Source organism: Triturus cristatus, chromosome 2_2, assembly GCF_964204655.1.
Source record: "Triturus cristatus chromosome 2_2, aTriCri1.1, whole genome shotgun sequence".
NCBI classification, from domain to species: domain Eukaryota; kingdom Metazoa; phylum Chordata; class Amphibia; order Caudata; family Salamandridae; genus Triturus; species Triturus cristatus.
In genome coordinates this window covers 463233238-463260089 of record NC_140582.1, presented here as the reverse complement: position 1 = coordinate 463260089, position 26852 = coordinate 463233238, and the positions used below count along the sequence as shown (strand labels likewise).

The window sequence follows — 26852 nt, the reverse complement described above, 5'->3', positions numbered from 1 at the left end:
AGTCCCTTTTTGGGGGGGGGGGGGAGGGGTGTGGGGGGGAGGGAGATTGATTGGTTTAGACTCTTGCTTGCCACCATTGATCATCTTTTGTCCCACGTTGACTGGCAAGCTTAATAGTCTGGTCAGTGTGAGCTAATAAATACATCACCCTCTTCCTTTGGCGTGAGGCGGCCTTCCTTTTTCAGCCTGCAGACCACACCGGGCATCTTCTAGCATCTGAACCTCTCCAGGTCGGACCGCAAAAATGTGGTTAAAAACTGGAAATGCGGTCAGGGAGCAAAAACATAAACATCCCCAAGTCGCATCCAAAATATAAAAGGACAAGGAGGGAGCCTTGGTTGAGACTATGGCCCATATGCACAACTCCCCCGGTAAGTCCTCTGTAGAACCTGGCCCACCAAACATAGAAGACGTAGAAGCACAGTACGAGTGTTGAGCTCCAACAGACGTACCCGTAGTTACGGCAAGCACCATGGCAATTGTAGCAAACAAAAAAACACAGAGTCCGACCCGCAAGCCAAGTGTGATGGAAGTAAGAAAGCAACTCGTACGGCTTTAACTAGGCATAATTCCTGCCCGAACAGCAGTAAATGGGCATTGATTCCGGATTTTCTAAAGGTTGCAATTAAAGCCATTGAGGAAAACCGGTGTTGTCACGATCTTAAACTCTCCAAAGCTACCAACCTAACTAACTTAACTAACAACGCCAAAGATTTTCAAAATGATGCCGACACAAATCCTCTAGGTGACAGAAGTACCAATAGTAGTGAGGGCGAAAGGAAAGAACCCCAGCAAGTGGGATTGGAAACTATGTGCGACAAAAATAAAGAAGTTCAAAGCCCCCATTTTTTAACTTCCAAAACTCTCCGTTCTCTGAAAACCTGTCAAAGCAATAACTCACATGTAATCGAGGCACTAATTAATTACCACTCGTCTCATTCAGACACCCCTTGTCAGTTCCAACAACAACAGCTTTCAACTGGATACAGCGGACAAGAGGGATATAATGAAAGTGACTTAATACATCAGACGAATATAAACATCTTGAGTCCTTCGGGTAAGCAATTTTTGTCGTTGGGAGTCCAGCCCCCCGATTGTCAGGGGACTGCTAACTCAAACATCAATAACCAAGATAAATCCGATCCACTCTTCCATACATTGAAAGTAGAAGAGCACATCAGCCAGGATCTCTGCCAGGTTAAACCAAATGATGTGACGTCATGTCAACACAACTATTTGGGATCCATCACTTTGATGTCACCTACCCAAAAAACAGGAATCACCTAGTAGGTTTCCGGGTTCTCTTAGCGAGCCACTCTGAGTGCCCGCTTCACCGCTAACATCGTGCTTGCTCACTATCAGCAGAATAAAGCTGTCCATCAACATCTCTAGTCTGGCCGCACCTGTTAAACACCATGGATACAATCTGCAAAGCAATGAACCACCATGCAGACAAGTTGGAAACCCAAGAAGACCTCCTAAATATTCTAGCAGTTCATGTCCAGGGGTTGAACTAAAGTTGCACAGCTTCAATGAGAGGATCCTGAAGGAGCAGCGAGATCGTGAAACAACTTATCAAATGTTTCACTGTCATTGCACTCAAATAATTGATAAATTCAGTTCCAACTCTATTGACAGAATTACTGGGTACAACAAGGGAAGTTTTAACCAAGCCAGCAACATCAGCAGAGAAAGAAAAAGAAGTTTTAAGGGAAATGAACTTGGAATGTCCCAGTTTTATCGTGGGGCAAAAAAGCAGCGAAATAGGACCAACCCCTGCACCATTCAAGGCAAATACACCTATACCTAAACCACCACGAGTACGCGACAATTCAAGTGTCTTGGATCTTTCACCCTTTGATCAACGCAAGCAGTCTCCAGCAAGGCAATCAAAAGTAACTAAGCCATTAACCAAACGGGAGAGAAAACGACTGAGAGTCTAAAAAGAGCAAACAACCTAGCCAGGCATCTGATTTAATCTTTGCAACGTCCGTTCAAAACAGGAACCAACATGAAGATAAAGTAATGCAAAACATCATGGAAGCAGCAAGCCTTAAGAAGCAACCGTTTTCATCACCTATTTTGTCCGCTATCCCTAGAACGCCAAATTATAACACAAGGGAGCAATCCCCGACAGAAAAAATATATAGCTTATTCAAACCTCCAGCAAAGAAGGAGAAAGACAATTCAAACACTCAGGCCAAACAATTAATAGCAGGGAGCACCACGACTGTAATAAGGAAAACTTGCCAGGACGAGGCCAACTTGGCAGAGGAAAATGATATAGAAGAAAGTCCTAGGGCCATATGCATCAAGCCTTTTTCCCGTTTGCAAACGGGCAGATTCTCAGAATCGGCCCGTTTGCGAATTGGAAAAAGTCTTTTGGGATGTATCATCCCAAAAGGCAATCGCAAAATAGAGAATTGCAAAATTTGCGATTCTCTATTTTGCTAATGCAATTAAGGAATTTCAAATTGCGATTCCTTAAATACAATTCTGGAAGCACCAGAAATTTGCTATTTGGTCTTAAGGAATTGCAAATTACCACCAACTTAAAGTTGGTGGTAATATGCGATTTTCTTTAAAAAAGCACTTTTTTCATTTTTTAAAAGTGCTATATGTCGCACATACATGCCCTTAGGGAATGTATGTGTGCAAAATGTGCACACATGCATATTTCAGGGTTGCAACAGGCTGTCCTTTTGACACCCATGCAACCTTGAAATTGATTTCTCAATTTGTGGATCTCTAATTGGTAATCGCAAATTGAGAATGTCTTCCCATTCATTCCTATGGGCCTCCAAGCCCATAGGGATGAATGGGAAGGTATTCCTTATTTGCGAATCTCAATTTGCGATTCGCAAATAAGGAATATGTACGATTCGCAAAATTTTTTGCAAATCCTACATACATTGTATTTTGCGATTCTCTAATTGCGATTCGCTAAAAATAGCAATTTGGGAATCGCAAAACTCTTTTTTGATACATATGACCCCTAAACCGGAAACAATTCACAACCAAAACCAGGGAGGCTACGAAGGTGCCCATGTTAGGGAAAGTGCAACCCATCCACATAAAAACATACAGACCTTTCGGAATTCATCCCCGATTATCTCGGAGTTTGTGGTTGTCAAGAAAGAAACGGAAAGGAGCTCAGCTAACGTGTTGCAGCATGATCTTCCAAATAACAACAAATTGGTTTTTAATCCTCAATATGTCTTAAGGGAAACGCATGATATTCTTAATAGAAGCATATTGCTTAAACTATTTAAAGCCCTTCCCCCCACTGAGTAATATTAATACCAATGACATCGAAAGTATTGAGTTCAAACAAAACTCGAGTCCCATCGATCAAGAACTCACAACAGCCACGTTCGCCAATAATACTATCACCGAGCAGATTTGGCAGCAGAAGGACTCTTTCGCCAAATGGGGTATCGAGTTAAAAAAGATAGTCCTTCCCCGTTACCCCAGCACGTTACAACCGCCAATTCACGCAGCGGGTCTGCTAAAGGGGTCTGCTAAAGGGGGCAAAAGGCCTGGATCGTCATAGCCCACTAAAGGGTAAAGAGTACTCGACCGGGAAAATTACCATCACCTTTGACCATCCAGAAACTATTAGGCCTTCGGGTCCCGCTACTTGAATATGGTAAGCAAAAGACACAATTGATGGACAGAATGCAGAATAAATCAAAACATTTACCCCCAGTCAAGAGATCTGGGTTAAATCCATCATTCTTTTGCTCTCCATGCCACCCCAGTTTGAACCCAGCCATATGCAAATCAGTCTTGACCCTGTGCCTCATGGGAACAGTCCAGCCCGAACTGCCAAGCCAGGTCCTGGAATGGCATGGTGAGCAAAAAAAACGATGGATTTAGGCCCAGATCTCTGTACTGGGGTGAATGTATGACATTGTTCTGCATTCTGTCCTTCAACTGTTGTTTTTGCATTTGTCACCCCGAGTGGGACGGGTATGCTCAGACGTGAGTCCCGTGCTCTCCATGCCACTGGAATCAAGCTAACCTTGCTGAAGAGGGGTGAAACCCCAAAACCGGTCCCAGGATGCTTGGTTCCAGTCCCGGGAGGACCTGGCTTGGCAGTTCGAGCTGGACTGTTCCCATGAGGCACAGGGTTAAGACTGATTTGCATATGGCTGGGTTCAAACTGGAATGGCATTGTGAGCAAAAAAACGATGGATTTAGGCCCAGATCTCTGTACTGGGGTGAATGTATGACATTGTTCTGCATTCTGTCCATCAACTGTTGTTTTTGCACTTGAATATTGTAGGCACATCGTTTGGAATGGCATGAACAAACTCTTCAATAGCTCCACACTTATATCAGGGTTGAAACATCTGTTCCTGGAACGTGTACGGCCTGAATACAAAATTAGAAGATCCCGACTTCATGGAATTTATCACACAGTACAACATTCTTCTTTTTCAAGAAACTTGGCAGAAAATCCCCTCATCAGTAACTCGCTATAAGGAATTTCTGAACCCGGCCAAGTGAACTAAAAAATATGGAAGAGCAAAAGGGGGTCTCTCCACCTTCATCTCGACAGATATACTATGGCATGCTTTCATTATAGACTTAGATTGTTCCTGGTTGCTATGCATCAAACTCGTCGTTCTACAGTCTGCTTATACTCAACATCTATATCCACCCTGTGTCAAAACAAAAGGGGAGTGGATGCGTCGGTTCCTTACTGCTGCACATGGGAGATGATGCTCGCTTCCTTACTGTGTGGGGAGTTGACATGCCGGTTTCTTACTGCGATCCGATGTGATGACGCTCTGGTGTGATGCGACAAAATGACGTCTTAGTTACGGTGCGACAACGTAGATGCGATGCGTGCACGCCCGACGGCGGAGCGGCGACTCGATGAACTTCTGAGCCGTGACAGGCCCTGCGACACGCTTCTCCGTTGATGCAATGGCGACCTCTGTGGCGGGAGCATGCTTCTCTGGTGATGCGACGCGCTTCGGCAATGCGATGGTGATGCGGCGGAAACTGCTGCGGCGGCGACACGCTTCTTCTACGTTGAGTCACGCTTCCAGCCCCCAGCGACACGCAGTCTCTCAGAATACCCCAACACAACAGCAGGCATTTCAATTCCCAGCAAGGGAATTTAGGGGGGAGCTGCTGGTGAAGTCTTGTATCCCTGAGACATCAAGCAGGAGGCAAGCACAGTTCAAGCCCTTGGAGATTCTTTTTCAAGATGATGAAAGCACACTCCTTTCTTTGGCAATGAAGCAACCACTGCAGGCCAACCCCCAAACACATAGCACAGGGGTAGTCTCCTCCTTCAGCTTCCTGGTTCTTCTCCTCAGCAAAGGTTTGTCTTGGTTCCCAGAAGTGATCTAAAGTTCTGGGGTCTGGGTCCCCTTTTTATACACACAAATCCTTTGTCTCTGAAGGCAGAGCGTGTCTGTACCTAGTCAAAACCAGTTCTGGGTTTATTTTGCCAGTGCACAACTTCTTCCTTTGTCAGTGTGGTCTAGGGTCATCAGACGCACCACAGGAGGTGGAGCCAGCATTGTGGAAGGCAGGCACAGCCCTATTCAGGTCCAGCTTCTACTCCTCCCACTACTCCCAATGCAGATAGGTCTATTCAGCCTAGTGCTGACTCACCCCGTCTCCTGGAGCCACCCCAGCCCGTGTCACTCACAAACAAGACATGAAATACACAACCTAGCAGAGGCAGGCTGTATGGTTAGGCAAGAAAATACCTACTTTCTAAAGGTGGTATTTTCAAACACAGAATGTTAGAACCAACTTTACTTAAATATGTATTTTATCATTCTGAGTTCAGGCATACTAAACTCAAATTTCTACCTTGTTCCTTGGGTCAGTTAGGATTATAAGATGTTCTAATCAAACTGCCCATTCTGGCCTATGGGAGCAGGTAGCCTTACATTAGTGAAAAACGAAAATGGCTGTAATTCACTATCAGGACATGCCACACACATCAGGACATGTCCTATCTTTCATATACAATGCACCCTGCCCTTGGGCCTACCTTAGGGGTGGCTAACATGTAGAAAAGGGAAGGTTTGGGGACTGGCAAGTGTGTGCACTTGCCAAGTCGACATGGCAGTCCCAGACTGCACACAGGATCTGCAGTGGCATGCATGAGCCATAGTTTACAAGCTGCTCTGGTGGGTGGCACAATCGGTGCTGCAAGCCCACCAGCAGCATTCGATTTACAGGGCACACATGGTGCACTGGAATAGGGTCTGACCAGTAAAACAAATAAGCCAATCATGGAGTCACTAATCCATTACATCAATTTAACATAGGGAGCACTTGCACTGTGGCACTGAATAGCAGTGGCAGAGTGCCCAAAGCATCTAGACCAGCAAAACATGTAGCAAAAATACAGGAGGTAACAGCAAAAAATGGAAGGGAGACCCACGCCAATTGTGCCAGGTCTAACAAGAGTTCAATATGGGCTCTCCAAGTGTCCTCCATTACGTCCGAGTTATGATGTCGGTTCCTGCTGTTTAATAACTGATTGATGTGTTCCCAGAAGAGATTGGAGTCCCTTAGTTTACAGGCATTGAAAAGTTTCGCCCAAATGTGTTCTTAGAACTCTTTCTTGGCCATTTTTGTATCCCTTTTTAGCTCTTTTCTTGTTTTTGATATTAAGAGCAGAAGTTTCTGGGGGTGTCTGGTCCCCAGGTCCGTAGTTATCTTAAGTACTTATTCAGTTATTGTTTTTGTTTCCTCAGACTTTTAGTGAACCAGACTGCCCCTTTTGATCTTCCTGCTTTATGGCCGTAGGCATGATTTGATTTTTTTTTATTTACTTCATGGATGAAAGACTCCCAGGCCTTTATACTCAGTGGTTCGAGGTTGAATCTTTCCAAGAGACTGGTCTATGTTTTTGAGATTTCGTCGATGCTATCCTTTTTCCAGCGAAGAAGTTTTAGGTTATAACATTGACAAGAGACATCGCATTTGCTTTCGCTGGGATTACAAAGGTTCCTAATCGAGTAAAAGATTGCGGTTAATGATCACTTTCCGCCCTATCTTTTATTTGAAAATTCACAATGTACGGGAGAAGATTATAGTCCGTAAAGGTGTAGTCAATGGTTGAGCGTGTTTTTTGGGTAACCCTTGTGTATGCTGCGGGGCAATCTGTTGGGCTTTGTCCGTTGAGTACACACATTGAGAGGTCGTCCAGGCAAGCCGCGCATCTCTTACCGAGTGTATCTTGTCGATTAGGGGCTGATAAGGCCTCTATTGTACCCTTTTTCGTGCCATATTGTAGGTTCATGTTAAAGTCGCCCGACAATATGATGTTAGCATCTGGATAGGCAATTTTTAATGTTACTAATGATGTAATTAGTTGTTCAATTCTTGGCCTCTTTTGTTTTGTCTCCTGACTCCTCTTTTTACCAACGCTATTGCCTCCAGTTTGATCCCTGAGTCTTGGAGAGGAAGTATTCTAAATCCAATTCACAAGTCGGATTCCCGCTCAGATCCATCCAATTATAGGTTGATTGCACTAATCGATTTGGAGGCGAAAATATATGCATTGAATCTCTTGGTGGATTTAGAGGCTTTAGAGGCAAACCGAATACCTTACATGCAAACTGGATTTCGGGCAGGAATGGGCACCCTTACTAACATCTCTGCGGTTACTCTCCTAGCCAATCAAGCCGTTGCAAAATCTAGGCCCTTTTATGCCTGCTTTATCGACCTTAAAGCGGCCTTCGATAAAGTTTCGAGTTATGGGCAAAAATGCAAGGTTGGGCGGTATTGACGAAACTTCTGGAGGCCATCATTAATCTCTCCTCACACACGTGGGTCCAAATCAAGAAAGGAGATGGGTGCAGCTTAACCATCAAGATTCCAACATTTAATGGGTTAAAACAGGGTTGCGTGTGAGCGCCCTGTCTAATCAACATCTACGCAAAAACCAAAGGAAATGATGGACGGAGTGTTGAACATTGCAAGCACTCACCCCCAGTCAACTGATCTGGGTTTAATCCATCACCATTCTTTAGCCCACTCTGCCACCCCAGTTCAGACATGGCCATATGCAAATCAGTCTGACCCTGTGCCTCATGGGAACAGTCCAGCCCGAACTGCCAAGCCATGTCCTCCCTGGACCGGAAACAAGCTTCCTAGGACCGGTTTCTGGCATTTCAGCCGTCTTCAGCCAGGCTTGCTTGAATCCAGTGGCAAAGTGAGCAAGGGACTCACGTCTGAGCATACCCTGCCAACTTATGGCGAACAAAGCAAAAACCAAAGGAACTGGGGTGGCAGAGTGGGCTAAAGAATGGTGATGGATTAAACCCAGATCAGTTGACTGGGGGTGAGTGCTTGCAATGTTCAACACTCCGTCCATCATTTCCTTTGGTTTTTGTTTTGTTCGCCATAAGTTGGCAGGGTATGCTCAGACGTGAGTCCCTTGCTCACTTTGCCACTGGATTCAAGCAAGCCTGGCTGAAGACGGCTGAAATGCCAGAAACCGGTCCTAGGAAGCTTGTTTCCGGTCCAGGGAAGACATGGCTTGGCAGTTCGGGCTGGACTGTTCCCATGTGGCACAGGGTCAGACTGATTTGCATATGGCCATGTCTGAACTGGGGTGGCAGAGTGGGCTAAAGAATGGTGATGGATTAAACCCAGATCAGTTGACTGGGGGTGAGCGCTTGCAATGTTCAACACTCCGTCCATCATTTCCTTTGGTTTTTGCTCTAATCAACATCTACACCTCCGATCTTGATAAGCGCCTTCAGTTAATTCAAGCCGATCCCCCAAAATTGGGAAAATACCGACACCGTGTCTCCAATCTGTGGATGACATCGTTTTGCTAGCACAAACTCCCGTAGACCTGCAGAGACTCATTACGGAATTAGGAGCTTACACCACTCTGAACCAACTAACGATTAACCACCAAAAAACAAAAGTGATGTGCTTCTCTAAACACAAACCACGAAAAAGCGTAAATTTTCCTGGAAATTAGGTGAGCTACCACTAACCCGGGTAGTTTCCTACAAATACCTAGGTTCTCATCTAGATTTCAAGCTTAACTTTAAGCTACATTTGGACCAAAGATGCATAAAAGCCAAACAATTGTTGTTCGCATTTAAGATCTTAAAAAAAAAAAAAAGCTCATAGGCTGCTTTATCGGTCATCTGTTAAGTGATTGCAGCAAAATTCCTACCCTTCATCTCTTATGGCTCGGAAATTCGGAATATTAATGATGCCACAATTTTAAACACAGCACAAACCACATTTTTTAAGAGTTTTTTTTTTAATACCGCCACATACCTCACAGGCACAAATCCGCCTAGAATATGGATTAAAAAATCAGATCCCGGCCAGACAAGGTGCACTGATAAAGTATTACTGGAGGATGAGGGAAGCAGAAGACAACACCCTAGCCCACCATTGCTGGGTAGAGATTGAAAATCAAGTAAGGCTAGTCAATTCAACCACAACCATTTTGAATGAATCTCTGTCGGCATTACAGCTAGAGGAGGCCTGGTTTACCCCTGCAACGTACTCTGGATTTAAAAGTGTTGTGAATAATGCCATCAAGCGGATTTCTCTATTAATGGACAAAACTACCTTTGCAAAAAAAATCATGCTTGGGTTGCTATACATGCCTACCAGAAGCTGAAGCCGCAACCGTATCTGACGCACTCTGACGCTGCTACGAATGGGGTAATTTTCCTCGAAGGATCTGACCCCGAAATGGAAACACACATGGCCATCCAAGGAATGCAGCCTTTGTGGACAAGGGGATGAGTCATTATTACATCTATTATGTACTTGCCCTTTTTTATTAGAAACTTGAAAACAGTTCCTTCCGTAGGCTCTAAGGAAGGAACAAATAAGAACATGCAGCGCAGCAGTCATCAGGTGTCTTGGAGGGTTGTCGATTCCCCTGTCTTGTAGAGCCCTAATATTTTGGAAAATCGCTGCAAAAGAACTGGAAAAAAGTGATTCAATTCAAGTAGCCTCTTAGTTACACATTCTTTAATTGCACTGATACACCTGTCAATATTTTTATTCAACCATTTGCCCAATGTTTGCGATTATGACCTTAAGGTCTTTTTAATAATATGCTTTTAAAATGTACAGTTAAAGGATTGTGTTCCACGATGGTTCTCCATCCTTTTATGATTTTTAACGAATCAAATAAAAGTATATTTGACTATAACACAGTATAGTTACATTAGCAAGTTTTCATGTAATACTCAGTTGACTGCATAGGGCCACACAAGTTGGGCATTATCCTGATCCCCGTATATCGTAGTTCTGTAATCATAGCAATTATGAGCATAGTTGTGTCTTTGCTAAAAACAATTAGCTGCAACGACAAATAAGTGACAAAAAACTAAAACGGAAGCAAAAGGTATAACCAAAGGAGAGGGAGGGTAGGGGGTCATTCCAAGCAGAAAGCCGCTGTGTTCCCCGTCTGGGGTTAATGAGTGGACATCTGGCTACCTGCATTGTTATTCTGAAGGATCTCCTGTGAAGTGTCAGTGTCTTGGGCTAATGTGGCATCTTCAAACAATTGGAAGGCTTGGAGCATAGGCAGAATGTAGCATTTGTGCTCCAACTTAGAGAATTAGTCTAGTAGAGGCTACCAAATGTGTGTAAATGTAGGTTTAATGTTCTTTTCTCGGGCTGTAAGGAGTTCCATCGCCATAGTGTACCAAAGACGTGTGTACCACATGGCAATGGGGATGCAACTGGTTTCTTCAAATAAAGGGCTATGAGCTGCTTGGCAGCTCCGAGCATGTGCAATATAAGCCGCCAATCAGCATGGGACATGGCCAGGAGCATTAGGGGCCTAAGTCCTAGGATAGTCACAGTGGGGGTGTTTGGGATGAGGAAGCCAATAGCATCTTTAATATGGTTTTAGACCTCTTTCCATTGGAGTGTAAGCGACAGGCATGTCCACCAAGTATGTAGGAAGTCCCCAACCACAGATTGGCCTCGCCAGCAATTGGGTGGCGATGTGGGGAACGTCTAATGTAAATGCTGTGAGATGTAATACCATCTTGTCATGAGTTTGTAAGCTGTTTCTCTCTGAGGTATACTTTTAAATATTTTCTTTGTCATGCCATACTTGCTCCCACTGGGACGAGGATACCTCTTCTGCAGTGTCTGCTTGCCATCGCAATTGATAAGTATGGAGTTTGATCGGGGTGGAATGCTGTATTACTTCATATGTGCAGGAGATCAAGCCCCGCGAGCTGTCCTATAACTGCACTAGTGTTTCAAAAGAGGTGAGGGGCCGGGTTGCCCCTTGAGTGTTTTATGGTGTGTTTAATGGTGTATGTAACCAATGTCGAATCTGTTAGTATTGCAGTCGAGACTCTTCAGGTAGATGGTATTATCTTTTGCATTGGTCAAAGGTTTTAAGCCTATCTCCCTCGAAGATGTCCTGGATTGTTCGGCACTCTCCCTCCCACTCATGTCAAGAAGGATTGTGGTTGTAAGGCTGGGGGTAAGTCAGGGTTACGCACCAACGGCGTGTTGGAAGAGGGGAAAGAGTTCAGGCCCCTGTTTATTGCAACCTTATCTCAGATGTCTAATACTGTTTGGTGGGCGTAGCTATTTAGGCACTGCGAGGCCTGGCAGTCCATGGAAGCTAAGCTAGTCCCAAAGCAGCCTGCAGGCCACTGCCCAATCCATGTGGAACTAGTGCTGCTCACTTTCACGGACCACCCATTCCGAAATGTATTGGAGGTGGGAAGCCTAGGAATATTCTAGGAGGTTGGGACAAGCCAGTCTCCCCTATCTCCGTGGGTCGCATGAGGAGTTTGTTTGGGAATCTCAGCCGTTTACCTCCCCATATGAAAGCAGTGAGGTCCTGTTGGAAGCGTTTTATATCGGTTTGCGGTATCTGGGTTGGAAGCATTTGAAATAGGTATAATATCTTCGGGAGGATGGATATCTTAATTGCGTTAAGACATCCGAGCCATGAAATCGGAAGGGATTTCTAAGTTTGCAGGTCTTCTAGGACTTCCTTCCTACACTCAGACCAGTTTGACTGTGTCCACGTGGATAAGGAGGGGGTCAGGTTGAGCCCAAAATAGTGGATCGAATGCGAGGCACATTGGTAAGGGGTATTGGATTGCAGTTTTGGAAGGCCTTTGATAGGGATTGTCAGATTTAGTGCCCATGATTTGGCCAGGTTGATTTTGAGTCCCGAGGCTTCCTCGAATGATTTTAGGATTGATATCAATGCCAGTAAAGAGTACCTAGGAGATGTCCATGTGAGTACGAGATCATATGCAAACAATGCTAACTTATACTCAGAGCTCCCAAGGGGAATGCCCTTGATCTCTCCTGATTGACGGATGGCAGTTGCTAGGGGCTCGATCACAAGGGCAAGAGTGGGCAACCCTGCCTGGTGCCTCTGCGAATGGGAATTGGTTGAATGAGTTGGCCATTGACTCTCACCTGTGCCTGTGAGGCGACCTATGATACCATCATTCGAGAGATCATTGTGGGCCCAAGCCCTATTTCCTGAAGGACTGCCCAGAGAAAGACCTAATCTACACTGTCAAATGCTTTTTCTGCATTTTTATTTTTACATCTTCTGAAGCCTCAAAATACTGCTCTGATAAATAGCTTTTTGAACAAATTTGTCAAGTTTTTTTTTTTTAACACTGGATCTGAGTCTCTGTGACAAGTAAAATACTATCCACAACTTAAACCCAAAGGTATTCCGCTCTTCTGATGTCCTACATGCTGAGTAGGGTCTAACATTAAATGGAACACAGGCCCAACATCACAAACTTTTTAAGGGTAAGTTTATACAACGTATCCGGAGATCAGTATACTCTTGCAGCCATTTTGCTGAATCCAAAGCAATCCTTGGTTAACTGTGTTTGGGAAATTAATGTTCGAGGTATGTGTGGCTGTACACATGCTGTGCATATTCCTGCCATGTAGTTTTGGGCCCGGATGTGTGCAAGTTGTTTTTCCTTTTTTTTTAAATTTCAATAGATTTTTTATATTTTTTTACAGCATATGACATTTAACATATAACATGTACTGTGCATTGCTTGTTGTTACAGGGTAGCCCACATTGACTGGGTTAGTTGTAGTACAATTTACATATTTTGGCTGCCCCCCAACCACTGTCCTCGTGTGGGTCAGAGAAAGCAAAGGGTGGGACAAGGAAAGGGACCAGAGCGGAGAGAGATCAGAGATATCGCATGCAGGGAGAATTAGCCTAATCGCTATTGTCTAATGAGGGTTGCTTTCCGGGTGGTTATACGAGGCCTTTTCAGGGCGGGTCATATGGGTCTAGGTACTTGTCCAGGGATGCCCACATTTGCCTGCAGGGCTGTCTCCATGGTGAATCACGTAGGGCCACTGTATCCACTCCTCTGAGATACGTCACCCAGTTGAGCCATCCCTTAAACGTTGCCTTGGAGGTGTCTTTCCATTTATTAAGTATCATTTTGACTCCTGCTGTTAGTAGGAAATCCAGTAGGTCTCTGTCTTGTTGTTAGTCTGCATCTGTCTTAATAAAGGCAGTTACCAGGGTGGCAAACTCAGTTTTTAGAGTACGACCTAACATGTTGTTTAAAAAGGTGAAGATCTTCTCCCAGAATGATTTGACTTTGGAACAGTAATATATGAGATGGGCCAGGTCCCCCTTTCCCTCGTTGGTGTTCAGTCCCAGGGTAGCCAGGCGCGCCGAGGTCCAGTAGATTTTGTGTAGTGTCCAGAACATTGTCTGAGCTAGTACCGGGGATATTTTACTTTGTGTGGGGGAGGTCCATAGCATCTGGATCTCTTTTTCGCTGAGTGTGTCTCCAAGTTGGGACTCCCAGTATTTGCGTGTCTTTTCATTAAGTTTGGTTGAGCTGGGCCATAGTAGTCTATAGAGGTGTGATACCTGGTGGCCTATTATTCTATTAAGGTTGGTCATATATTGGATGATTGACTGCTTGGCATCAGAGAGCTTCGCTTTGGTCAGTGCTGTTTAGAGTTTAAGGAAATTATATAGTTCTAGGTCTGATAAGTTATGTTTGTTTTTTAGCATACTGAAAGTGGTGGGATTCCCTCCCTCTTCGAGTTGGATAGGGTGGGAGATACCAGTTTTTTTCCACGAGTCCATAGAGAGCGGTTTGCCTTTGTATTTTATCTTTGTGTTTGCCCACAGAGATTCCCATCTTGAGTTTTTTATGCTGTGTTCCATCTTCTGGTCTACCTTCAGTAGGGCGTTTCTCGTATTTTTGAGTATTGGGTTTGCTGCTAGCATATGCTTATTGGCTGTTAGTAGGGCTAAGGGTTCAAGGTTGTTTAGTATGGCTCTCTTGTCCCAGCCATACCAGTGTGTATTCCTGGTCGGGCAGGATCCAATAGCTCCCCTGTTTTCCCAAGAAGGCCGTTTGGAAGGTTTTAAAATCCGCCAGGTTTAATCCCCCCAGTTTTTTTCCCAATCTTAGTTTTTTAAGGCTTATCCTTGCTTTTTTGTCTCGCCAGATGAAATTATTCAGCATCTTATCTAATTTGCGATGGAAGTCGTTGGTGAGTATTAGAGGGAGCATATTTACCAGATAGTTGACCATTGGGGTGACCATCATCTTTACTGTCTCTATCCTCCCCCACCATGTTATGAATTTGGGCGACCAGCCCTCCAACAGCATCTTTGTCTTGTCCAGCATTAGTTTTTCATTTTGTTCCAGTGTGTTTTTGAGGTCATTCGCAAAGTATATACCCAGGTATTTTACGAAACCAGTTTGCCAGGCAAGGCCCGAATCTCCCAGTATATCTCTCGTGGTGTGTATATTGAGTGGTTTATTGTCTGATTTGTCTTTGTTTAGCTTATAACCGGAGAGGGCTGAGTACTTATCTATGGATTCCATGAGGGACGTGATAGAGGATTTAGGGCTTTCTGTGACAACGAGAATGTCATCCGCATATGCGGCTAGTTTGATTGTGACCTCATTGATGGTGACCCCTTTCATCACTTCATTGGCCTTGATGTCCCTAATCAGTGGTTCTGGAGCTAGTAGGAACAGCAAAGGAGACAGGGGGCAACCTTGCCTTGTCCCTCGCTGCAGGGTGAAGGGCTCTGAGACAGCCCCATTGACTACGATACGAGCACTGGGCTTTTCGTATAGTGCCATAACTTTACGCATGAAAGAGTTCCCCAGGTTGAAAGTCCGCATGCACTGTTCTAGGAAGTGCCACGATACCCTATCAAACGCTTTCTCTGCGTCTAGTGTGATGGTCACCGCTTGTTTGTCGGACTTGGCGACACTATCTTGTATATGGCACAGGAGTCTGGTGTTATCATGTGACATGCGTGTCTTGAGGAATCCAACTTGTGTGTTACTTATCAGTTGTGGTAGTACCTTATTAAGCCTTGTTGCCAGAATTTTTGCGTATATCTTGCAATCAACGTTAATCCGAGAGATAGGCCTGTAGTTTTGGGGCAACTGATTGTTTTTGCCTTCCTTAGGGATAACTATTATATTTGCTTCGGACATGGTACGTGAGACCAACCCCGCCCCCTCGCAGTGGTTAAATACTTTTTTCATAGTAGGTATTAAGTGAGTTAAGAAAGTCTTATAAAAGGTGGCTGTGTATCCATCTGGCCCGGGTGCCTTGTTATCTTTTAGAGACTTTAATGCCATATCAATTTCAGTTGAGCTTATCTCCCGTCCTAAAGTGTGTGCTTCTTCTGGTGTTATCTTCTGGAGGTTTAGTCTGTCTAGGTACTCGGTGCAACCACTTTCGTCCAGCGTTTGATCTTTTTTATTGAGATCTTGATAAAATTCACTAAATGTTCGTAGTATTTCCTTATGTCTTGTGTGTGTGATATTTTGTGAGTCTGTGATTGATGAGATGGTATGCTGTCTTTGTCTATGTTTTAGGTAAGAGGCCAGGAGCTTTCCCGCTTTGTTGGCCTCGCGTAGGTTTACTGCTTTAAATTTGTTTATCCACATTCCAGCTCTTTCGCTGAAAATTCTATTGAATTCGTATTTTTTCTTTGTGAGTTCTGTGAGTGCACATGCGTTCTTTGAGTCTGAGATATGGATTGCTTCTAATCTTTGGATATCCTTTTCCAGTTGTCCCAACTGTGCCTTCGCATTTCTGTTAATCTTGGCTTTAATGTCCATAATTGTCCCCCTAATTGTGGCTTTTAATGCGTCCCACATGGTTTTAGGATCTGTGTCTGCAGTGACATTAAACCTAATGTATTCTTTAATGGCCTCCTCTATTTTGACTCTGTTGGTCTGACAAGACATCACTATTGAATCTCCATCTACGTGGGTGATCCTCATTGTGGCGCCCTCACAACAGTAGGCTAATGCAGGAGTGGTCTGAGACAGTTCTCGTGGCAATGTCTGTGTGTTCTATTAAGTGGGTGTGTGTTCCTGTGATTAGTATGTAATCTATTCTGCTGTGTGAGTTGTGTGGGTTGGAATAAAAAGTGTAATCTCTTGTGTCCGGGTGTTGTAGCCGCCATGGGGCTTTAAGATTATACCTGGTACATACATTTTTTAATACAGTGTATGCACTTGGGGGTAGTGAGTGGCACTGTGATTGTCTGTCTAGAGTGTAATCTAACGCTATATTGAAGTCGCCTGCCACCACTGTTAGGTCATTTTGTTGGAGTGTCTCCAGCCTTTTTGAGATGCCCTCCCAAAAATCGGAATCATCAGAGTTTGGGCTGTAGATGTTGACTACATGTATGTTTTCTTCCCCCCCTTTTCAGATGCGTCAACAGTGTTCTCCCTTCCTCATCGCTTTTTTGTTCTTCTATACTTATTTTGGAGTTGTTATATATCAAAGTGATCACACCCCGTTTCTTTCCTATGGCTGGAGAACAGGCCATCTGTCCGACTCATCTCGCCCTAATCCGTTCTGCATCATCAAGGGATAGTCTGGTCTCCTGTAGGAGGAAGATATCTGTTTTAGTTTTATCTAGGTAATCTAGAATTTTTTTTCTTTTAACTGGGTGGTTGAGACCTTTAACATTTAGGGAGACTATCTTTATGTTGGACATTAGGGTTTTCAGACTGTCTATTGCCAATGTATTATGCTGGGTGTTGGTTGTTTACCCAATGTCATTTTTACTTTCTGTTCGGTATTGCTCCTCCCCCTTTGGGACAGTGGGTGTGTGCTAACTGTGTCGCCCCCTGTTGGGCCCTCAACATTGCTCCCTCCCAAGACCTAATAACGTTCCCTCCCTTGCATGCAAAAGTGTAGAGAGAAAGGTTTAGAAAGGATAGAGTGCAGTGGGTAGAATCAAAGCAGGTGTACCTGACATACATTACTAACATAACACAAAAGACACTAAAACCTCCCCCCAACCTCCCACCCCCCAGTTCCTACACATAGAATTCTGGACATGCGACAGCAAAGATCCGGCTCCGCTTCCCCTGGAACACTATGGTTGTGTACGCCAGAGCATCTATATAGTTACTTTCCCCAACCTAACTGCTTCTATGTGTCTTGTCTAGCACACTATAACCCCTATTGATCACTACGGGTGTACACTCATGGTTACTACATTCACACTTATACATTCCTGTAGAAATGTTCTTAAAAAGGATATCAGTGATTATAGTGTTCTCGTATATATGTTCTTTGTCTCATCGACTGTTTTGTTTGGTTAGCGCGCTCTGTTACTGTCGCTACCCTGATCTCTTCAACTGTTTGCGTTGGGGCGATTTTAAGTTCCAGGTTTCTTTCCTGGGTCTGGTTCAGCCATTCGAGGTAGATAATGTGAGGTTAAGGTCCTGTCTGAGGTAGATCGTGTGTATTAAAGTAGAGGTATATCCAAGGTTCAGAGACTGCCTGCATAGACAGTTCTGAGATTTTGTACATTCCTTCATTCCTCTCTTAGATCTGGCGAGGCTCTCCCCTTGCTTGTGCTTGCTTGAGAGGTTTCCATTTCTTGCTGTGTGGGACCTTGTAGGTACCTTGTCAGTTCTTTGGGGTCTTCAAAGAAGTGTGTTCTGCCTTTGTCAGTGATTCTGAACTTTGTAGGGCCTATGAATGAGAAAATGATGTTTTCCTTCCTTAAATTGTCTCGCTGGGCCAGAAATCCTTTCCTTAAGTCCACTGTGGGTTTGGAGTAGTCTTGGGTGAGGATTGTTTTTTGGCCGTTCCACTGCATAGTCTGTTTTTTCCTGGCCACTGCGAAGATGGCTTCCGTGTGTTGTAATCGGAGAGGTTTGCATATTATGGGGCGTGGGATTGCCTTATTTGAGGTTTTGTAGGCTGGTACTCTGTAGACCTTGTCTAGGTCAAAGGGGAGGTAATGTTAGTAATTTTAGGGCTCATGTCTTGTATAAAGGCGATGCACGACCCGCTTTTCTCCTCTTCTCCCTCGGCGACCCCTAGTATTCTAATGTTCCCCCTCCTGTTACGATCGTCTAGTTTTGCTGTTTGTCTTCGAAGTATTGCAGTAGTTTTGGATAGTTCTAACAGAGTCTTGGTTACCTTTTGTTCACCATCTTCTATATCGCTCACCCTCTGCTCTACTTCCGTTAGTCTATTGTTCGCCGCGTGGATACCAGCTCTGACCGCAGCCAGTTCCAGCTGAATAGCATCAGTAGTTTGTTTAGTCGATTTTGCTAGGTCGTGGACGTCCGCCAGTTTTTTCAGGATCATGTCCAGCGTGCTGTTGATATCCGGTCTTTGTTTGATAGGGGAGTCAAGAGTGTCACTCTTGTTCTTTTTTGACTTCTGCGTAATTTTCCCGTCAGTGCCAGCCATGACTGTTAGCCCTCTCCTCTCTTGTTGTAGGCTGAGCCTTCCTCTCACTTTCCGCTCTATGGTTAGCTTTCTTGTGTCCCCACCGAGTTGCTGTGTTGGTTGCGTTGAGCTGTTGTTGGCCTCTGCCCTTGTAGTCTGTACTTGCCCCTATCAACGCAAGACCTCCTTTTGTTCTTGGGTTATGCCGCCTGATCTGCGTATGGTGATAGTCTCTCTTGTTGCTTGGTTATTGGTTAATGGATATTATTCTTCACTACTCTGTGTTGGGCACAGTAGTGGCCGTATCCGCTGTCAGCCTATATCTTATTCCGAAGAACTGTGTGGCTTGTTGATAGGGTTGGTGATGTTTTTGTTGTTACCCTCTTGTCTTCTTTTTTTTTTTTTTTTTTAAAGACCTTTATTTAAACTTTCCGGTACACAGCAGAGAGCCTACAACCCTGCGGGCCGGCCGCGAAGAACACAGTTGGATTTATGTCGGATCACACAGCCCTGTGCCGTCAACCCGGAGGTACGGCGGCGTTGAGGAATGCAAACGTACCGAGAGGTAGAGAAGAATGTTGCAGGTCTCAGAATTACAGCAAACAACCACAAATTAAGGGCATGCTGCCCTAGGAGGCATAAGGTGCCAAAACTTCCAACTACCCCCCCCCCCCCCCCCCCCCTAAACACCGGTCAACACTGCGCTTTCGTGTGTGCCCCTGGCTCGGCCAGCAACCCTCCCCCTCTTGTCTTCTTGTTACCCTTTGTCTAGCCTAATTGCTTGATTAATTCCACATTATGCACCCCACTGAGTTATGCTCCTCTTACTCATGTTGTGCATAATCATCTCCTTCTGGTTTCGGTTGTATGTTGGGATTTCCTGAGACCGCGTAATTTGTCCACCCCTGACTTGTTGGTTCCTCTGCTGTTCGTTTCTTTTGTTGTCATTTGCGCCTCTGTACCATGAGCGAGTGCTAGTGATTGGAGCTTTTGAGGTCTTTACTCCCTCCGTAGTTTGCGTGTCATTGCCGGGTGTGTACCGCTTGCTGTGGCTGTATGTCGGGTCAGGCTGTGTCGACGCTTTCGCCAGGTCTCTCTCTATTGGGCTTGCCTTTTTTTTTCCTTTTTCACAAGTTCACCCGCTAAGTCAGTACTGCCATTATTAAAGTAAAAAGAAACTCTTTTGGTGTTGCCTCCCTTTATTGCTGTGTGGCGCTGAAGGCGCTTCCCTTATACTGTACTCGCTGCTTTATTTACTGCTGTGCTGCTTCCCAATCTGTAATGGCGGCTCGCATTGATGATTTTACTTTCATTTTTGCCACTTACGGCTATCTTTGGTAACTTGCATTGTCAATGGCTTTTCGTTGATCTCACCCGCACTTGCGATTGAGCGCGTTTTCCAAAGCTGTTCAAACGCACCCGCTCTGCAGCAATCTACCTTGTGTTTCTTTTCCCCCAGTCTCACACCAGCTAGTTCTTTTTTCAATCCGAGTTGTTTATCAGTCAGTCAGACCGAAGATGGCGGCCCCCTTCTATGGATTCAGTTTCGTTCTGAAACTGAGCGAGTGTATTCCCCACCAGAGTCTCCTACTATGGCTTCCGTTGCCTCTGTGTTCTCCACGGGAGGCCCCCAGCACTAACCTTAGGTAAGCTGTTTGTGTCCGGGTCACTTTCTTCCTTGGTCTTTCCGACGCCTTTCGGTGTGTTTCTTTACCTCAAACGATCGGCTCTTGCGTGTTCTTTTTGTTGCTCGCTCCCAGGTTTGGCGGAGCGCTGGATTCAGGCGTCTACACCCATTGCCGTCCAAGCCACGCCCCCGCAAGTTGTTTTTCTTTGAAGAATTCTTCTCAAGTTATGAGGTACTGCGACTCAACCACTTGATTGCACTGCTCATAGTCATTGACGCCATTGTTAAATTTTTTTATTTCTGCCATCTGGTTCCCTCCAAGATCAGTGTCCTCACCGCATCTTCTGCATTGTGGGCCTTCATCTTTGGTGAGCTGCTCGAGGTCCGCTTATGACTCCTGTGACTTTGGCCTGTGGGTTCTCCTAAGAGTCTTATGCTGCTTCAGTGTGCTCCCCTGCTTGCTCTGGGCCTGCTCTGACTATCCTGTTGTCGGAGGGTCCTTTGGACTTGGCTGGTTCCAACGTTGCTCCTTTTCCGTCTTCTGCGCCATTTGCAGCTACCAAGGCTTGGTGCTTCCACCTGCCATCGACCACTTAGTCACTGACATCCGACCTGGGAAAGCTTGTGCACGGCGCCTGGCCCTCACAGCTGCAGCTACAAGGTAACAGTTGACTCTTCGGAACCTCCCGACATTGGTGGGCATTGTGTCTTCGTGCCTACAGGTCACTCCAGAGTGGCATAGACTCTGTCCGCTCTGCTTGCAGGTTCTCCTCTTCCAGAATCCACCCTTGGATTCAACCGGACTTCTTCACCATCTTCTCCAGAAGCATTTTCTTCTAAGTCTTCCATTGTTGCCTATGGAGGCTTCCGACATCTGTTCACCACTATGCACCTGGCTTCCTTGGCGTAGGTAACCTTGTTCCTGGGGCATTTACAGGTGGAGTGGCTCTCCAACCTTTCATCCTCCAAGGGAATTCTTCTGGGTCCTCTGGGAAGGGTCCTTGTGCAAAACTGCAACAGTGACCTCCCTTGGCTACCATTGAGCAAGCAGCTGTGTTCCCACTCTGCACACAGCCTCCGTGGGTTCCTGGGTACTTACCTTTGGTGGTTCATTGTGTCCCCGGCTCCTCTGGGTCTTCTGATTTAAGTCCTGCTCTCCCTTGCAGTTCAAATTAATTTGTTTAGAATATGGTTTGGTCTCCCCTGGAGACCACTGTATTTTGTGCTACCTACCTGATTGCCTTTGAAGTATTCTTGTGTGTTGTGTTGATATCTGCAGGTAGGAGATATAACAATCTGTTAGTGAGTGTTGTGAAATAATAGAAGTATTTTTTATATATTATCACTGCGTGGTTCTTTTTCATTTAACTTACAATACAGACAAAAGTAATCTGCTTACCACTCAACATGCCAAAGTTGCACCGGATTCATTCTCAGATGCTCCCTTCCATTGAAGCTGTTCTGAACAGGTTGCAATTTCGGGCCTATTCTCCCGAACGGCAAGTACAGGATATGTGGGCTATGATACTAATGTTTCAGCCTTTATCCTGGATTTGGGTAAACTGACTCTTAGGCTGCTGGGACTCATGGCCTCTTGCATCCTTCCAGTGACACACGCCTGCCTCCATATATATGCAAGCTCTACATTGGGACTTGAAGTTCCTGTGGGCATAGCATCACAGGACTCTCATCTACAGGGTCCGGATCTCGTAAGGAACGGCAAAAGATCTGCAGTGGTGGTTAACTAACCGCGACTGGGCCAGCGGCAAACCCCTCTCTCTTCCCCAACCAGATCTCATCGTAGTGACAGATGCATCACTCCTGGGATAGGGCGGCCATCTAGGATAGGTGGAGATTAAAGGACTCTCATATCTGGTGGAATCCGGACTCCACTTCAACCTGTTGGAGGTCCGGGTGATCTGACTGGCATTGAAACCCTTTCTACCCTAAGTCAAGGGAAGGCTAATGCAGGTGTTCACAGACAACACCACCGTCATGTGGTACTGCAACAAACAGGACAGAGTGGGATCGTAGACCCTTTGCCAAGTGGCCCTGCATCTCTGGACATGGCTGGAATGTCATTGGATTTCCCTGGTGGCTTAACACACAGCGGGCTCTCTGAATGCCAGAGCGGACAAATTCAGCCGAAGATGCCTAGCGGATCACAAATGGCGTATCCATCCGTAGGTGGTACAAGGTCTCTTTCATCAGTGGTCAGAACTTTGGTTAGATCTCTTTGCTATCACTAAGAATGAGCAATGTCAACAGTTTTGTGTGCTGGAGTTTCCAAGGTGGCACTTGCTCTGCGGCGCTTTTTGTCTCTAGTGGAGCTCAGGCCTCCTGTACGCCTTTCCACCAATACCACTCCTGCCCAGAGTTCTCAAGAAGATCAGGAACAACCAGACTCCAGTCATCCTTGTGGCTCTGGACTGGGCTGGTAGAGTTGCATGTCCCGAGCTGTTTAGCATTGCCTTCTGTCCTCCGATCAGGCTGCCACTTCATGAGGATCTTCTGTTGCAGAAGCATGGGAGGGTTCTCCATCCGAACCTGACAACGCTCCTCCTTCATGCGTGGAGATTGAGCAGCGACAGTTGACAGCTTTCAACCTTCTGCCCAAAGTCTGCAATGTTATCTTGGCAGCCCGGTGTACCGCTACCAAGACTGTATATGCTGGTCTTGGAATACATTTGTGGCATGGTGTGCTGGAAAATGGATTGATCCCTTATCTGCTCCCCTTTCCCAGGTAGGTTCTTTTGTTTATTCTTATCTTAACCCATTAGGGCTCTTCACTGGGCACTTTGAAGGGTAGTTGGAGGGTAGTTTATCTGCCATCTCTGTCTTTCTGTGACTGCCAGATTTGGCCTCTTCCTACAAGTCCACTATTGTAAATAGGTTTCTTAAAGGTCTACACCACGTTTGTTATGCCTCAATGGGACCTTAAATTGGTTCTTACTTTCTTAATGTGCACTCCCTCTGAGCCGCTTCATTCTTGATCTTTTCGGCTCCTCACCATCAAGACTGCCTTTCTGGTGGCACTGTCCTCAGCCTCCCTTCATCTCTTTTTTCCACAACAAACTGTTCCTTCGGACTCGAGCATCCTTCTTGCCAAAGGTAGTCACCCCATTCCAAGTAGGCCAGTCTGTCACTTTGCCTATCTGTTACACTCCAACTGAGCCCTCCAAGGGAGAGGAGAGCATTATCATTCTACGTTCACCAATTAAAACCATTCTGGGTAGACAATCAACTCTTCGTGGCTTATGTCGGCGCCAAAAAAGTGAAGGCCGTGCAGTAACTAACCATCTCCCAATGGATTGTGCTCTGGATTAAAACATTGGGTAAAAAACAACCCCATAAGTGTTTGCATGCTCATTCCACCAACGTAAAAGCTGCGACCACTGTGTTAGCACACAGAGTTCCGGTCCTGGGCTTCTGCCAGGCAGCAACGTGGGCGTCTCTGCACACGTTTACAAAGTGCTACTGCCTGGACAGTCCTATCCATAGGGATGGGCACTTTGCCCATTCGATCCGGCAGGACACTTGTGTGAAATTCTTTCGTAGACCCACCTCCAGGGGGCTTTTGCTTTGGTATCCATGCTAAGGTAAGAAATCTGCGGCTAGAAGTCTTTATCAGGTGAACAAGTTACTTATCTTTGGTAATGCCTTATCTGTTAGAGACTCTATCTAGCTGCAGATTCCTTACCGACCCACCCATCCTCCCCACTCTGCAAGCAGATTTCTAGGGTTAAGGCTGTTCCCCTTTCATGGCCTTAGTTTTCCACACCAGAGGTCAGTGTTGTTCGTGGCTCCGCGCTTCTGGCGTGGAAAGTCACACAAAGAAACTGACGTCAGTGCGCTACGGTGGTGCATATCACTTCCAATGCAAATTCGGTGAGGAAAATTTAGGGTTCTGGAAATAGACAAATTCCTACTACCCAACATTCCCTTATTTCTCCCTATAAAAAATGCTACTCCATTTGTGTGGCTGGACTAACAAATGTCACTTCATTGTGTCTTAACATTCTTTAGGTCATTGACTGCTCCTTTAATTTCCTCTAGATTAACTGGTGTGCATATGTTCCTTCTGCATTTTCGGACTTTTGTAAAGAATATGGAGAGGAAATGGACATGTACATGTGTTACTCCTCCACCTCTCAAGCTATTTTGTATTCCGTTTAGGTAAACAATGTGTACTTGTACTGTACATCATTACATGATATATATTCATATTGGAGAATAATGTAACATATACTTTATATGTGCAGTCAGGTTCTAGTGTCTAATTGGAGTATATGACCCATGTGAATATCGACATGGAGGTATTCATGTAAATATGAGGAGAGTCTGTGGGGGTTTATCATATTTTCTTATGACAGGAATAATCTTTTCTGGCACTCCATCCTAATGTTTTGAGGGGTGCATCTTCCTCTGGCCTTTCCATTTCCTCTTTAAGAAGCAAAAATTACTCTTCTTTTGACCATTTCTTTAACTCTGTTACCCGTTTGTAATTAGCTGTGCTGTGGTGCATTTCAATGCCATGGATATCATTAGTTTAGCCACTAGTAATTCTAGAACCAGAAATCTACAACTGGCTTTATCTTTATGGGCGCGACCAAAGAGCCCCAGCAGACTAGGGTCTACACTCATTAAATTTTGTCTATCTCTGATTAGTTTTAGAAATTGGTATTTTCTAGCCAGTAGTTGGAAATGACTGGGCATGGCAATAGCATGTACCAGAATCTGGCATATTCCGATCTACAACGGGGCAGCTCAGTGGCACTATATTGTACAGTCTGTGTAATATTTGGGGCGAAAGATTTGCCCTATGTATATTCAACTGGATATTCTTTAATTTCATGTTTCTTGAAACCGTGTAAGGATAGGCTATAATTTTCTCCCATTTTTTGTCAGTGAGTAGCCTTTGAGGTTGTTTTCCCGTCAAGGTTAATTTTATCAGAGGTTTCCTAGTGATGTCCAGGAGAGCTCTATGTATCCATGTAAATAAATGACTGTCTTGTCCAATAATATGATTGGTATATATATATATACTTTCACAGCTCGGAGATAGAAAATTGTGTGTTTAGTGGCATCGCTCTATAACTATTGCGTACATGGTGTTTATATTTGAGCAATTACAAAAAAAAGTGGCACCTCTTAAAGGTACAAGAAGTAACAGTGATCACATTGGTTAAGCCAGGCGAACCAAAGTACAATTGTGGCTCTTACAAGCCGCTGTCCCTGATAAATGTGGAAACTGAAATCTTAGCTTAAATGGTGACAAGTGAGCTCCTTATACAGATGTGAGGCCTAGTATTGCCATTTCAATCTGACTTTCTACCGAGGAGATCTATGGCAGATACCTTAAGAACATTGTTTGCCATAACAAACCAGATTAACCTAGAGTTTAAAGCAGCTGCAGTGTTCTTCTTTACATTGTTGGAAGGTTTGGGTATGGATAAGAGGATAATCAGCTGGATAAGACTACTATATGCCAGTGCCATCCCGAACTTTATAGTCCATAACAAACCTCCAGAAGAATACAGATAGCAAGATCAGGACAAGGGTAATCCTCTGTCTCTCTTGCTCTTTGCCCTTGCTATAGAAGTGCTGGCAGTCATCCTTAGAGAGAATCACTCACTCAATGGCATATAATGTGGAGAATACTAAATATATATATATCACTGCAATTTGATGATGTTCAACTTATGCTCAAAGACCATTAATTTAATCTGAACGTAATAGGAGGAAAAATCCAATATGGAAGGTGATTTGGGCAAATTATCTTGTCTAAACATTAATGATGTCACGCACAGGAAAAAAACAATGCAACCCGCGTTAGAGTGCCTTAAAAAGTGGCAGATCACTCCAGTTAGGTATCTGGGCATAGAATATCATTGGGACATGGAAGCAGTACTGAGAGAGAATTATGGTACCAGTATGAGAAATATAGAAATGCTGGTTGAAAAACGGAATAAGCTTCCAAAGCCAATGGCTGTATAGCACTTGCCATAGCTAGACTTGCATAGAAAACTTAGGATCCCACTTTCAGTGGAACCTCATGTTATGAAACAGTTACCAAACCTATAGATATATAATTTATGGGATATAGGTATAGATAATAAATACATTACACTACAGACATTCAAGGACAGGACTTCAGCAACACCCTCAAATATGCTATTATACTGATTGCAAGACACGATACATGAGCTGTTTCCAACTTCTACAGAATCTCCAGATTGGACTTTACACAATGCAGTTACCTCCAGTCCCCTACTACTAAATTGATAATGAGTGTGTATCATAAGATGTTAAATAAGATGTTAAATAACATAAAAATAGAAAACAAGTACATAAACAAGAAATGGGAGTTAGACCGAAGACCTAACATACAAATACATAATGGGTATACTGCTGCCAACAAACTAAGAAGGTATTTCCTAATGGACAACATAGACCTACACATTACAAAACCATACATGGAGTCTATTATGCACTGCTGTCACTTAAAAATGGGATTTGA

General features: G+C 44.7%; 1 protein-coding gene across 12 annotated transcripts in view; it reads left to right on the top strand.

Annotated features, from left to right (window-relative positions):
* BLTP1 (bridge-like lipid transfer protein family member 1) overlaps positions 1–26852 on the top strand; it is a 1988102-nt gene that overhangs the window by 211950 nt on the left and 1749300 nt on the right. The gene's annotated exons all lie outside the window — the stretch shown is intronic.